The 12,000-nt window shown below is 45.0% G+C and overlaps 1 protein-coding gene and 1 long non-coding RNA gene across 5 annotated transcripts in view; one reads left to right on the forward strand and one right to left on the reverse strand.

Annotated features, from left to right (window-relative positions):
* LOC140723545 (uncharacterized) overlaps positions 1-4,538 on the forward strand; it is a 28,948-nt gene extending 24,410 nt beyond the window's left edge. The window contains exon 3 of the long non-coding RNA XR_012097918.1: positions 4,418-4,538. This is a non-coding gene — a long non-coding RNA (uncharacterized lncRNA). The remainder of the gene's footprint in view (positions 1-4,417) is intronic.
* LOC140723535 (NACHT, LRR and PYD domains-containing protein 3-like) overlaps positions 1-12,000 on the reverse strand; it is a 488,497-nt gene that overhangs the window by 240,174 nt on the left and 236,323 nt on the right. The gene's annotated exons all lie outside the window — the stretch shown is intronic.

Here is a 12,000-nt window from a genome sequence, read left to right on the forward strand (position 1 = left end):
TCTCATACTTTTAAAGTTACCCTTCTTTAAGTTCAGAACCTTTGTTTCTGAATTAACTATGTCACTCTCCATCTTAATGAAGAATTCCACCATATTATGGTCACTCTTGCCCAAGGGGCCTCGCATGACAAGATTGCTAACTAACCCTTCCTCTTTGCTCAATACCCAATGTGGAATGGCCTGCTCTCTAGTTGGTTCCTCAACATTCATATGCAATGGCAAGCATTTAAAGATTGCATGGATGAACTACAACAAGTGTTCATCCCAGTTTGGCAAAAGAATAAACCAGGGAAGGTAGTGCACCCATGGTTGACAGGGGAAACTAGGGATAGTATCAAGTCCAAAGAAGAAACATACAAATTAGCCAGAAAAAATGGCACACCTGAGGACTGGGAGAAATTCAGAGCCCAGCAGAGGAGGACAATGGGATTAATTAGGAAAGGGAAAAAAGGTTATGAGAGAAAGCTGGCAGGGAACATAAAAACTGACTGTAAAAGCTTTTATAGATAACGAAAAGAAAAAGATTGGTTAAGACAAATGTAGGTCCCTTACAGTTAGAAACAGGTGAATTGGTCATAGGGAACAAGGACATGGCAGACCAATTCGATAACTACTTCAGTTCTGTCTTCACTGAGGAGGACATAAATAATCTTCTGGAAATAGTAAGGGAATGAGGGTGAGTGAGATGGAGGAACTGAGGGAAATGCATGCTAGTATGGAAGTGGTGTTAGGTAAATTGAAGGGATTAAAGGCAGATAAATCCCCAAGGCAAGATGGTCTGCATCCCAGAGTGCTTAAGAAATTAGCCCAAAAAATAGTGGATGTATTAGTGATAATTTTTCAAAACTCCTTAGATTCTGGATTAGATCCTGAGGATTGGAGGGTGGCTAATGTGACCTCACTTTTTTTAAAAAATGAGGGAGAGAGAAACCGGGAAATTATAGACCGGTTAGCCTGACATCGGTGTTGGGGAAAATGCTAGAGTTGGTTGTGAAAATGTGATAGTAGCACATTTGGAAAGAGGTGAAATAATCGGACAACGTCAGCATGGATTTTTGAAAGGAAAATCATGTCTGGCAAATCTTACAGAATTTTTGAGGATGTAACTAGTAGAATGGATAGGGGAGAACAAGTGGATGTGGTATATTTGGATTTTCAAAAGTCTTTTGACAAGGTCCCACACAGGAGATTAGTGTGGAAACTTAAAGCACACTGTATTGGGGGTATGTTATTGATGTGGATAGAGAATTGGTTGGTAAACAGGAAGCAAAGAGTGGGAGTAAACGGGACCTTTTCAGAATGGCAGGCAGTGACTAGTGGGGTACTGCAAGGCTCAGTGCTGGGGCCCCAGTTGTTTACAATATATATTAATGATTTAGACGAGGGAATTAAATGCAGCATCTCCAAGTTTGCGGATGACACGAAGCTGGGCGGCAGTGTTAGCTTTGAGGATGCTAAGAGGATGCAGGGTGACTTGGATAGGTTAGGTGAGTAGGCAAGTTCATGGCAGATGCAATTTAATGTGGATAAATGTGAGGTTTGGTTGCAAGAACAGGAAAACAGATTATTATCTGAATGGCCGATTAGGAAAAGGGGAGGCGCAATGAGTCCTGGGAGTCATTGTACACCAGTCATTGAAAGTGGGCATGCAGGTACAGCAGGCAGCGAAAAAGGCAAATGGTATGTTGGCATTCGTAGCAAGAGGATTTGAGTACAGGAGCAGGGAGGTTCTACTGCAGCTGTACAAGGCCCTGGTGAGACCACAGCCGGAGTACTGTATGCAGTTTTGGTCCCCTAATCTGAGGAAAGACATTCTTGCCATAGAGGGAGTACAAAGAAGGTTCAACAGATTGATTCCTGGGATGGAAGGACTTTCGTATGAAGAAAGATTGGGTTGACTAGGTTTACACTCACTGGAATTTAGAAGATTGAGGGGGGATGTTATTGAAATGTATAAAATTCTAAAGGGATTGGACAGGCTAGATGCAGGAAGATTGTTTCCGATGTTGGGGAAGTCCAGAACGAGGGGGTCACAGTTTAAGGATAAAGGGGAAGCCTTTTAGGACCAAGATGAGGAAAAACTTCTTCACACGGAGAGTGGTGAATCTGTAGAATTCTCTGCTACAGGAAACAGTTGAGGCCAGTTCATTGGCTATATTTAAGAGGGAGTTAGATATGGCCCTTGTGGCTAAAGGGATCAGAGGTATGGAGAGAAAGCAGGTACAGGGTTCTGAGTTGGATGATCAGGCATCATCATACTGAATGGCGGTGCAGGCTTGAAGGGCCTAATGGCCTACTCCTGCGCCTATTTTCTATGTTTCTATGTGTGGAAAATTAAAATCTCCCACAATCACAACATTGTGCTTACTGCAAATATCGGCTATCTCCTTACAAATTTCCTCCTCCAATTCTCGCTCCCAATTAGGTGGTTTCTAATACACCCCTATAAGTGTTACTATACCTTTCCCATTCCTCAATTCCACCCAAATAGGCTCCCGAAATGAGTCCTGTAATCTATCCTGTTCAAAGCACTGCTGTAATATTTTCTCGGACAAGCATTGCAATACCTCCCCCTCTTGCCCTTCTGATTCTATCACACCAGAAGCAATGAAATCCAGGAATATTTAGTTGCCAATCACACCCCTCCTGCAACCATGTTTCACTAATAGATACAACATCATATTTCCAGTTATCAATCCATACTCTAAGCTCATCTACCTTTCTTACCTTGCTCCTAGCATTAAAATAGATGCATTCAAGAAACTTTCCACCTCTTCCTCTCTGTTTATCCCTAATGGTGCAAACAACTTTATTATCTCTTTTTTCCTTCTCCCCTACATCTTCAGTCTGAGCGCTCCAACATCAGGGAGGAAGTTCAAATCATCTCTGTGTTAAAAGTTTAACCATCACGGTGACTGAAGGCAGCTGCAGGTTCATGAGGGACTGTTACTGTCAGATTCTGCAGTTCTTGCGGCTGCTCATCGCACCCAGGACTGAACCCTGGTCACTGAGCATTGGAGGAGTCTGTTCTGCTGATGTTAGCCTTAAACTAGACTGGTGTTTAATATTGTGGATCTGTGAAAGATAAATCAGTTCTGTATCAAATCCCATGTCTCAGGTACTTACTGTCTCTACCACACTCACTATGTACACTAGAAAGGCCACTCAGCCCATCTGGTTCCTGCCCATGTTTCTGTTCCATATCAGTAATATGAAAATCTACCCCTGCCATTCCCCTCTCACTCTCCCTGAGATGACAGGTTGCAAATAGTCACCACTCCATGGGATAGGAGATTTCCCATGAATTTCATGGAAACATATAAATTCACAACTCATTACAGATGCTTTGTCCCACATTGCCGTGCCGACCTTGTATCTTACTCTAGAAGCTGCTTAGAATTACTCTACCACATAGCCACCTATTTTCCTAAGCTCCATGTACCTATCTGAGAGTCACTTAAAAGGCCCTATTGTATCCGCCTCTACCACCGTCACTGGCAGTGCATTCCACACACACACCACTCTTTGCTTAAAAAAGTTAGCTCTGACATCTCCTCTGTACCTACTTCCAAGCAGCTTAAACCTATTCCCCCTCGTGTTAGCCATTTCTGCCCTGGGAAAAAGCCTCTGACTATCCACATGACCAATGCCTCTCATCATCTTATACACCTGCATGAATTTCCTGCATGATTTTCTCCGGGCTGAATAAGACGATGAGCTCACTGTGGTTGTGACGTTCTCTCTCTCCGTGTGTCTGATGTCACAGCCCCGCCTCACTCAGGCACTTAAAGTGACACTCACAGTAAACGAACCTGCGGTCTCGTAACACAATGCACCTCTAAAGTCTGACAGCAGACTAGCGAGTGAATCTTCGATGGTGCAGAGTCAGAAACCGAAGATTTGCCAGTCTGAGTCAGGGGCTTCAGAGAGAGATGGGGTCCAGAGGAGGAGGACGAATAAGACCAGCAGGATGTGGTCAAAAGTGAAAGATTAGAAGCATTTGGAAACTGGTTGATCGAAAAAAAAGGTGGTAATTTCTGCAAAACACAGGTGGAAATCAACAGATCAGGCAGAAATTTTGGAGAGGAATAAATAGAAAACGTTTAGGCAGAGCCCCTTCAGCATGCCTAGACTGTGTACTCCGCTGCTTAGTTGCTCTCTGAATTGCAGAGTTCCTCCAGCGTTTTGTGTGTGTGCGTCTCTGTATTTCCAGCAACTGCAGAATCTCCTGTGTTTTATATCTGCATTTTACTTTGGCATTGGATACACGTTGATATTGAGTATATTGCTTATGGGAGCCGCTTTCTGCATTAAAACAGCTGCAGATTTTTTCTATACCCAAAAGATAAAAAAAATGAGGTATGGACATTGAACCGGTGCTTGCAGAAATGATTAATGGCACCGTGATTACCCATAGGGCCATGCGTTAAGAATTTCGCCGGTGCTGAAGCGCCGATGAAATGCGCCGGCGTCAGGCTGAGGACGTCCCTGAGTTTCACGCATGCGCGCAGTACACAGAAGGCCTTGAAAATGTCGGTTGCAGGTAAGAGCGTTTCTCCGTGTTTTTATCTTAAACACCAACTTCGGGATAATTCCTGTGAAATCCGGTCACCGTGACCAGCAAACCCGGGACAGTCCTGCCCTCTTCCCTCTCTCTCAGCCCCACGATCCGTACACGGGCCCCGGGGAGCTTCCGGTTGATGAGGGAATGGGAACCGATGGATCTCTCAGACAGAGCTGAGCTCCAGCTATCTAAATGCAAGGATTAGGAACTCGGAGAAAGGGAACAAAATCTTTTACATCAGCAGATGAGAAAATCGGCATTAGTACTCTTTTCCGTAGATGCTGCCTGGCCTGCTGAGCTCCTCCAGTATTTTGTGTGTGTTGCTTCCTCTACCTCCTCTTGCTCTGGACTTTTCTACCGGTGAGAACATGTTTTGTCCCATTCTCTCTGGGTACGTAATGATATCAAACACCTTTGTCCTGGGCAACAAGTAGCTTTCACATCACAAATGTGCCAGTCTCTGGTGAGACAGACTACTGCCCTTCCCTTCATATTCATTGGGATTTCATTCACTGAGTTCACCACCGTCAGTCATTGGGGGAGGGTTCAGGGGGAATATTTATGTAGAATACAGAAACTGGTGATGCCTGCGTGCATTGTGGTGATGCAAAAGTTGCTGGAGAATTTGCAAGTGGGAAGAAGTGGAGTGATATTTGGAAATCTGACTTTTTAAAGCGTAATTTAGCAAGGAAACCACATATGGACAATGTGCAAAAGTTTTGGTGAGAAAATCCTTCATTACCCATTACAGGCCTGCTACATAGGTTGTGTGAGAGAGCAGATGAACTGGATCGAACCCAGAGGAGATCAAAGTTCCTATTGACCGTGATTTGCTAGTGTGTCACTGTGCACATATTGTCACTGGGTAAAAAATGCACAGTACAAGATTTATCTGCACACTGGTTATTACAAATTAGAGGGGAGATTATTACAAATTAGAGGGGTATTGGAGGGAAGGAGGGGAGACCTCCAGTGTCCCTGATGCCCTCACCTACAAGATGTGCAGCTTGTAACCCTGCACTTCAATGAGCTGCAACTTGAAATGGGTGAATTCCAAATCATCCAGCAGTTGGAGGGGGTGATAGATATGACATGAAGAGAGGTGAGTTACTCCCAAGGTGCAGGACACAGGAAACTGGGTGAGAGTCAGGAAGGGGAATGAGGTTAAATATCCATCACAGAGTACTCTAGTGGCCATCCCCCACAACAACAGGTGGACCACTTTAGAAACTGTTGGGGGGAATTACCTGGCAGTGGAAAGTCAAAAGGCTGATAGGGGATTCGTTAGTTAGAGGAACAGAACAAGAGGGGACGAATATCCTAGTGATAAGGCTTGCTAGCGGTAGTGAACAGGGGAGGGGGTGATGTGGTTAAAATAAGTTGTAGGGGGAATGGGAGCCAGAATGACAGAACAGATAGTGGAGAGGGTGAATTTAATTGACTTTATTAGATACATACTTCATAAACATGAGGAGTAGAAATATTTACCTTACATCATCTAAATGTGCAATGTGTAATTTATGGTAATTTATAATAGATAGTTTGCACATAGGACAGTCAATATAACGTCAAAATGCAATTGTATCAGCATGAATTAATCAGTCTGATGGCCTGGTGGAAGATGATGTCCTGGATGGTAGCAGCAGGAACAGTTTGTGGTTGGTGTGAAATGGGCCTGTTTGTCCCTGATATTCGTTGGGCCCTTTTTACACACCTGTCTGTGTAAATGTACTGAATCATGGAAAGTAGATTGTGCAATGTATAATTTCCTTGTTTATATTTAGAGACATTTTTTGGTGTATAAAATGATGAGGGGTATTGAGCGTGTGAGTGGCCAGAGGAATGTTTTTTTTTCCCAGGGTTGAAATGGTTAATGCCGCTTTTCCACACTCCCATAGACCCTTTGTCCATCTCCTGAGTAAATAGAGAATGGAAAAATATTTAAGATATCCCCCATCTGCTTTGTTTCCACACGTGGATTGCCATTCCGGTCTTCCAGAGGACCAACTTTGTGCCTTGCAATCCTTTTGCTCTTAATCTATCACTAGAATCCCTGAGGATTATCCTTCACCTTTTCTGTGATAGCAACCTCATGCCATCTTTTAGCCATCCTGATTTATTTCTTATGTGTTCTCTTGCATTTCTTATACTCCATAAGAAACTGACTGCCTATCCCTGTTATGCAATTCCACTTTCTTTACCAGGGTCTCAATATCTCTTGCAATCCAAGTTTCCCTGCAGTTTCTATCTTTACCTTTTATTCTGACATACCCGCTTACTACTTTCAAAATTTCGCTTTGAAGGCCTCCCATTTACCAAGCACACCTTTGCCATAAAGCAGCCTGTCCCAGTCCACAGTTGCCAGATCCTGGTGTTGATTCCAGGTGTTGATCCATGCCCTGAACACATCCGCCTTTCCTACACTGCTCCTTGTATTGAAATATACAGGGCTCAGCATATTCACTGCACCATGCTCAACATTTTCATTCCTGACTTTGTCTGAGGACTGAACAACATCTGTCTCCACAACCTCTCCACTATCTGTTCTGTTATTCAGGCTCCCATTCCCACTGCAACTTTAGTTTAAGCCTCCTTACCCCCACCTCCCACCATGCAGATCTATCACCCCTTTGGCTTTCCTCTCCCAGATCAATAAAAAGGAGGTGCATACCAGATACAGGCAGATAGGAGCAAATGGGGTACTTATGAAATACAGGAAATTCAAGTGAACACTTATGAAAGAAATAAAGGCACGAGGTTGCCTCAGCATACAAGGTGAAGGAGAATCCTCAGGGATTCTGCAGACATGTTAAGAGCAAAAAGATTGCAAGGGAAAAAAATAATTCTCTGGAAGATCAGAATGGGAATCCATATGAAGGGATAACATAGACTTGGGGAGATTTTTTTTGCATCCGTATTTACTCAACAGATGAACACAGAGTCTATAGAAGTGAGGCAAAGCCGCATCAACTTCATGGACCCTGTACAGATTACAGAGGTGGAGGGGTTTGCTGTCTTGAGGCAAATCAGTGTGGATCAATCCCCAGGGCCTGACAAGTTGTTCACTAGGACCCTGCGGAAGACAAGTGCAGAAATTATTGGGGCGTAAGCACAGATATTTAAATCATCCTTAGTGACAGGTGAGGTACTGGAGGATTGGAGGACAGATTGTTCTGCTGTTCAAGAAAGGCTGTAAAAATAAACTAGGAAATTATACGTTGGTGAGCTTGACATCAGAACTGGGAAAGTTATTGGAATGTGTGTGCAGCAACCAAGTATATACTGTAAGTATTTGGATAGGTGTGGACTGATAAAGGATAGACAGCATGGCTCTCGCCAATCTTATAGAGTCTCTCGAGGAAGTTATCAGGGAAGTAGATGAAGGCCAGGCAGTGGATGTTGTCTGCATGGACTTTAGCAAGGCACTTGACAAAGTCTCATATGGGAGCTTGGTCAAGAAGGTTCAGTCACTCAGCATTCAAGATGAGGCAGTAAATCGGATAAGACACTGTCTTTGGGAGAAGCCAGAGTGTAGTAGCAGATGGTTGCCTCTCTGACTAGAGGCCTGTGACTAGTGGTTGCCACAGGGATCAGTGCTGGATCTGTTGTTGTTTGTCATCTATATCAGTAATCTGGATGATAGTGTGGTTAACTGGATCAGCAAATTTGTGGATGACAACAAGACTGGGGGTTTAGCGGACTGCGAGAAGACAATCATGGCTTGCAGTGTGATCGGGACCAGGTGGGAAAATGGTTTTAGAAATGGAAAATGGAATTTAATGCAGACCAGTGTGAGTTGTTGCACTTTGGTATGACCTACCAAGTGAGGTCTTTCATAGTGATTGGTCGGGCATGGAGGAGTGTTGTAGAAGAAAGGGACCTGGGAATACAAGTCCTTAATTCACTGAAAGTGGTATCACAGGTAGATAGGGATGGAAAGAATAATTTCAGCCCATTGCCCTTCATGAACCAAAGTACTGATAACAATAGATGGATGTTATGTTGACTTCTAGAAGACATTGGTGAGGCCTAATTTGGAGTATTGTTTGCAGTTTTGGTCACCTACCTACAGGAAAGATGTAAAAGAAGTTCAGAGATTTCAGAGAAAATTCACAAGGATGTTGCCATGTCTAGAGGACTTGGGTTATAAGGAAAGATTGAACAAATCAGGACTTTGTTCCTTGGAATGCAGAAGATTGAGGCGAGATTTGATTGTGATAGAGAAGCACAGATAGTGTTAATGCAAGCTGGCTTTTTCCATGAAGATTGGGGGGCGATGACAACCAGAGGCCATGGGTTAAGGGTGAAAGGTGAAATGTTAAGGGGAACATGAGGGAAACTTCTTCACACAGACGGTTATCCGGCTGTGGAATGAGCAGCCAGCACAAGTGGTGCATGCGTGCTAGATTTCAACATTTAAGAGGTTTATGTTGGTACCTGGATGGTAGAGGTGTGGGAGTGGGCTGTTTAAATAGTTCAGCACAAACTAGATGGCCGAAAGGGCCTGTTTCTGTGTTGAAATTTTCTATGATTGTGACAATAACCTGAAATAATACAAAAATTCACTCTAACCCCTTTTGACAGCTGTGTGAACCAACCAGTCATTTCAGCAGGAATGTTTTATATGGCGTTAAAACTGTGGCACTTTAAGTTAATAATACATAAAAGAAGATCCCAGCTGCACGTCAAGAAATACTATTTGTGTGAGACTGTTTCAGTTACTGTGGGGCGAGGAACCCATGCAGCTCAGCAGGAACAGGGAATAATACCAATGGAGAGAGTCAAACTGAGCCAAGGCACAGATTGGAGATGGCAGAAATGCCCCATTCTTATAGAAACAGGAAGAGCATCAGGGAATTGATGGTCATTCCAGATACCAGCACTCTGCCCAGTCAGGAGATGATTTCTCTGTCCAACTTGGGTTGAACCTCACTGTAACAGTGTGATACCAGATCAAACCTTGGTAACTCAAGTAATCTCATCTGAAATGTACACCCATTGATGGATTTTGTAAATCTTTTTACAGGTGAAAAATGAGAAGGAATTCGTCTCCAGGAAGCTCAAACACAGCACAGCAGTTTTGTTGTCTCTGTCTAGATATATAAGAAGTGGAGCAAGGGATCCAATTGACCATCCTTCCTGCTCAGACTGTGGGGAGGGATTCACTCGGTCATTTGACCAACTGGCACGCCTGTAAGTTACACAGGAGAAAGGCCTTTCGCCTGCTCAGACAGTGGGAATGGATTCTCTCGGTTATCACAATTGAAGGTACATCAGCAAGTTCACATTGGCCAAGGCCATTCACCTGTTCTGTGTGTGGGAAGGGGTTCAGTTGGTCTTCCCACCTGTGGACACACCAGTCAGTTCACACCACACCGGGCAGAGGCTGGTCATCTGTTGAATTTCTGGGAAAGGATTCACAGTCATCTGACCTAATGGCTCACCAGCGGGTTCACACCCGGGAGAAGCCATTAACTTGCTCAGTCTGTGGGAAGGGATTCACTTATTTATCCCAACTACAGAGTCATCAGCGAGTTCACACTGGGGAGAAAGTGTTCACCTGCTCAGAATGTGGGAAGGGATTCACACAGTCATGCAACCTACGGAGACATCAGCAAGCTCATACAGGGGAGAGGCCATTCACCTGCTCAGAATGTGGGAAGAGATTCACTCAGTCATCCAACCTACAGAGGCACCAGCAAGTTCACACTGGGGAGAAGCTGTTCACCTGCTCAGTCTGTGGGCAGAGATTCACTTATTTATCCCAACTACAGAGTCATCAGCGAGTTCACACCGGGGAGAAAGCGTTCACCTGCTCAGAATGTGGGAAGGGATTCACTCAGTCATGCAACCTACGGAGACATCAGCAAGCGCATACAGGGGAGAGGCCATTCACCTGCTCAGTCTGTGGGAAGAGATTCACTCAGTCATCCAACCTACAGAGACACCAGCAAGTTCACACTGGGGAGAAGCCATTCACCTGCTCAGTCTGTGGGAAAGGATTCACTCTGTCATCTACCCTAATGGTACATCAGCGAGTTCACACTGGGGAGAAGCCGTTCACCTGCTCAGTCTGTGGGCAGAGATTCACTAATTTATTCAGCCTACAGAGACATCAGCGAGTTCACACTGGGGAGAAGCCATTCACCTGCTCAGAATGTGGGAAAGGATTCACTCGGTCATGTACCCTACTGGTACATCTGCGAGTTCACACTGGGGAGAAGCCGTTCACCTGCTCAGTCTGTGGGAAGGGATTCACTCAGTCATCTACCCTACTGGTACATCAACAAGTTCACACTGGGGAGAGGCCGTTCACCTGCTCAGTCTGTGGGAAAGGATTCACGCAGTCATCTACCCTACTGGTACATCAGCGAGTTCACACTGGGGAGAAGCCGTTCACCTGCTCAGTCTGTGGGAAGGGATTCACTCAGTCATCTACCCTACTGGTACATCAACAAGTTCACACTGGGGAGAGGCCGTTCACCTGCTCAGTCTGTGGGAAGGGATTCACTCTGTCATCTACCCTACTGGTACATCAGCGAGTTCACACTGGGGAGAGGCCGTTCACCTGCTCAGTCTGTGGGAAGGGATTCACTCTGTCATCTACCCTACTGGTACATCAGCAAGTTCACACTATGGAGAAGCCGTTCACCTGCTCAGTCTGTGGGAAGAGCTTCACTCATTTATCCACCCTATGGAATCATCAGCGAGTTCACACTGGGGAGAGGCCATTCACCTGCTCAGTCTGTGGGAAGGGATTCAGTCAGTCATCTACCCTACTGGTACATCAGCAAGTTCACACTGGGGAGAAGCCGTTCACCTGCTCAGTCTGTGGGAAGAGCTTCACTCATTTATCCACCCTACAGAGACACCAGCGAGTTCACACTGGGGAGAAGCCGTTCACCTGCTCAGTCTGTGGGAAGGGATTCACTCAGTCATCTACCCTTCTGGTACATCAGCGAGTTCACACTGGGGAGAGGCCGTTCACCTGCTCAGTCTGTGGGAAAGGATTCACTCGGTCATTCAGCCTACAGGGTCATCAACGAGTTCACACTAGAGAGAGGCTGTTCACCTGCTGAGAATGTGGGAAAGGATTCACTCAGTCATCCCACCTGCTGGCACACCTGTCAGCTCACAATGGGGAGTGGCCATTGTTTTGAATCCCTGGGTTTTGTTTGCTGTGGACTGTCATTTTAAGAGAGAGAGCGAGAGAGAGAGATTAAGAAGGCAAATCAGTCTGACTTGCAGCTTGTTTACATCGCGTGCAGCTTGTTTAGTTTTAACCGAGGACACAGACACTCAGAGTCAGACGGAGACGAAGGAGGAAAAATGGAAGAATCGAAACCAGGGAACTAGTGGCCAAGGGTCACTGTTTGGAACTTTCCTTTGCCCACAAGGGTGGGCTAATTATCGATTCACCGTACATCAAATGTGTG

This window comes from Hemitrygon akajei, unplaced genomic scaffold (genome assembly GCF_048418815.1).
Source record: "Hemitrygon akajei unplaced genomic scaffold, sHemAka1.3 Scf000118, whole genome shotgun sequence".
Lineage (NCBI taxonomy): Eukaryota > Metazoa > Chordata > Chondrichthyes > Myliobatiformes > Dasyatidae > Hemitrygon > Hemitrygon akajei.